Below are 3,956 nucleotides of genomic sequence, written 5' to 3'. Positions count from 1 at the left end.
AAAAACACAAAAGCTGTACTCTATATTTGCAGTTCAACCAAAGTGCGCAAATACTTGAAAATTTCCGAGGCAAAACGAAAAATGAAATTCTTATGATTGATCTTAATCAATTGCAAGATCCTGTGGATTCGAAACTTACATAATAGGAAGAAAATGTTTACTAGGTGAATGAAATATTATATAAAAGTAATTAAAAAAAAAAATCTAATAAAAATGTTGAAGAATTTTGCTATTTTGATTTGAAGTCATACATATTCAATTCGAAAATAGATCTCTAATCCTTCCAAAAGCTAGTATACTATATACTCTGAATTTCTTATTTATACAAAATCGTTGACTTATGCTCCAGACAGGAAGGGCTTATGCATACTTACGATAAACTTTTCTGACTCAACATACACAAATACTTAAAAACTTTAAAAATTTACAGAAAACAATCAAATATGTTTGTAAAATTCTTCTGCGAACTRACTATTTCAACTTATTTCTTAATTTAATTTCTTATCCTTAGACAATGTTATACATTTTTAATACAATAAAAATCGTTATTGCCACGACTGGTTTGCATTTTATGAGTCTTTGTATGAACGAGGAAGTATGAATGTATGTGTCATTATCCCGCTTAGAAGGGCGCATGTCCGTGTGGGCGGAGTTTATTTTATTAACCCGCACATAAGCGTATTCCGCATGATGTGTCCAGCAACATGTTGCTAACAACACATGTGTAAACTTCAGACACACACGTATAGAAAAGCTTTCGCCGGCAATTTCACGGCCAAACAATGGACAATATGCAACAGTGTGTTTTAGTCGTGGTTTGGCCATCTTCGCAATTGTGTGGACTTGACATTTTTTTGTTGTTTGTGACTTGTGACGTGTGCTCCGATTTAATTACGTATGATTATTATGATAATTACATAAAAGAAAATGAAAACATCATAAAAACTACAAAAGCAACATTAGAAAAGTGCTGCCTTAAAAGCAATTGACAAAATAATTCATTTCACCAAAATAACTACAACAAAAATATCAAGCCAAAAAAAAAATTATAACAACTTATATTAAGCTATAACAATAAAGGTACGAATACTTAGAAAGACAACAAATATACTCCAGTGAGTGATCAAATAAAAAAAACCCCCCTCATAGTGGGTTCAGAAAGTTTGAAGATCCGCAACCGTAAAATGTGCGAAATTTTGTAAAACAAAAAATTTTTTTACTAAAGTAATGAAATGTATCGAAAGAAAAGTGTTGTAMAAGTTAAAATCAGCAAAATTTTGACTCATTTAGACATCATAGCCCTCAAWACACAAATAATAAGTTAGTGGTACCCTGTAGTTCGGTACCATCAGAGAGGAGCTAACGATATGATTAATTCCTAATCATAAGTACCAGTTCCAGCTCGATTACCCGCATTGTTATTTGACTAATGACTTTTACATTACGATGTCCTATAGGTTATCTACTATATACATATAGGATATGTACTCTAACACAAACAATATCTAAAATATAGAAACATTTTTTCTTGTGGTAGACATCTTCCATGCATAGGTCTCATAAATGGCTAGTTACATTGAGTTATCCAATTCAACTTAAAAATCTTCAAACATTAACCCCTCGGTTATATGAGGGCCCATAATTTTTGAAGTGAATTTGACATAAAAATTCTCATACCCTGATGTCATAAAATCAAGAAAGACAAMGGTTTGCTTACTGTAACGTGAAATTTTACGCTTATGTTGCACTGCCTCTTCTCATTATTTCACCACAAAAACATTGATAGCTGCTGACACTTTTTTGCTTGATCAATTAGCTCACACTAATAAATTACCTGGGTATCAATATTGTGCACTAATTKCAATAAATGTGCATAGTTATACATAGAATTTTGCTTGAAATATTCTTGAGTTTATAATACTCTCTTTGATTTATTGGCACAGTTCCTACATTTCTCACACTTTTATCTATATTAGTTCTCCAATGTAATGATCACCAAACGTGCAAATTTTCTCTCTTAAACACCACACTCTATAATAGCTTAGCTAATTTAGCCTATTAAATATATATGAAGTGTTTATACAGTCAAATGAGGAACCATTATGATGATTAATTAAAGAGTTTTTTATAACTTTCTAACTCGGATAGTCTAATAAGAGAATGGTACTCACCGACAAACTTAAAAATAAAAAACAAGTACGGAAGGGCTCAGTTCGGGTGTAACCAAACATTTAATAATTTTGCAACTTGAATTTTTTATTCCAATTTTATACATTCAGTTAATTTTGACGAAAGTTTGAAGACCTTATATTAGGTATGTAGTACATTGTATTGACCCGATTTTATCTATTTTTCCCAATACTASKTGCAATTARAAGACCACAGGCTAATAAAATACTTTCAAGGTTTCATCGAGGTTCCTCATATACAATCAAGTAAAATCAGCCGGACATTTGAAAATCTTAATATTAGTTACATGGGGCTAGGTCAAGTTTTCAAAGAAGTTTATTCATTTTATTCACAAGGATACACCATAATAAGAAACACACAATTTATCAATTTTATTAAGATGCCTCACATACTCTACGATGTAATCGGTATAAAATCACTCGGAAGTTTGAAGTATCGGCTCATGGAAGTATTTACCCGATTCAACCCATTTTTGATACACAGAATTGCTATTGCCAGAAAAGGACTCTGTCATAACTCCAAATGTWTATCTCACATATTGACCGATTTTTCGGTAAAAACTCAACTATGAGCCCGGGTCCACATATTGACTACTACGGGGCTTGAACACTTTTGGTCCTGATTTACTGAAATGCACTATTCGCGCAAAGTTTTATCCTGATATATTAATTCATTTTTGGTTTGTGTGCTGGAAAGTGAAAGTTTCAAATGGAATTTTAAAATTGTGTTATAGCTGAAGTAGGCGCAACTGTCGTCAAATTTCGCACATTTCCCCACTGTAACATAAAAATGTCTCGTTGAARTTTGGTTGAAATCGGCAGGCCAGGTCTCGAGGTATGTGTATTGATTTATCGCACTTWTGGTRGTTTCTAACAGTACCGTTATATGGAGAGTGAGCAGAGTCATCATCCGATATTATCAATTTTCGCATTGTCGGTAGGAGTCCTAATAATATTTGAGCTGGACGAATTTGATTATTATGGCTTTCGTGGCTTAGGCGTTATGTTAAACTTATTAGAGAGCGGGACCACGCCCCCTTTCTCAAAATATTTTTTTCACTGGTACATCTTGCCACTGCAATTCCGTGTGTTAAGATGTCTTAATTTAGTGCTTGCTTATGGCACTTTCTACGTTTTCGGTTAATAGCGTTTTGTGGGCGTGGCAGTGGTCTGATTACGCCCATCTAGAAACTCGAATGCGCATACTTAGTTTCGTCAAGAGACATCAATTTTTACGCAAGCTACAGCTTCTACGTGCGGACGGATGAACAGACCGACAGTCACCCGAATTTAAACTCGTATCATCATCGCGATCATTTTTATATTTTTATATAGTATAACCCCATAATCATCTCAATTAGTTTTAGGTGATACATACAACCCTTAGCAGAACAAAACTATTATACTCTGTGGCAACATGTTGCAAAAGTATAAATATAGTGTATGTTTAATTTTAATAAAAATACATATTATGTAGTTTCTACTAATATTTGAATCGAGTCGAAACCCTGATTTCAATACTCTTTGACACTCTCACACACATGCACAAAATGCTAATGGAGAAAAGAGTCATGCTCTTTGGATTCATATTGAATGGAGAAAATATCTTAACATGGCATACATGTAAATACGTACCCGCACAAATAGTCATACATATGATTCCTCAGTACGTGCTCATTCCACGAGTAAACGAGTTTCTTCACATTTTTGTTGGCTAAAATGTTAATTCGTCAGCTTTATAGCTTTGCTCGTAATGCCACAAAACGA

The sequence above is a fragment of the Bactrocera latifrons genome, unplaced genomic scaffold (genome assembly GCF_001853355.1).
Source record: "Bactrocera latifrons isolate USDA-ARS-PBARC rearing strain unplaced genomic scaffold, ASM185335v1 scaffold_137, whole genome shotgun sequence".
Classification (NCBI taxonomy): Eukaryota; Metazoa; Arthropoda; class Insecta; order Diptera; family Tephritidae; genus Bactrocera; species Bactrocera latifrons.
This window is presented reverse-complemented; position numbering follows the sequence as displayed.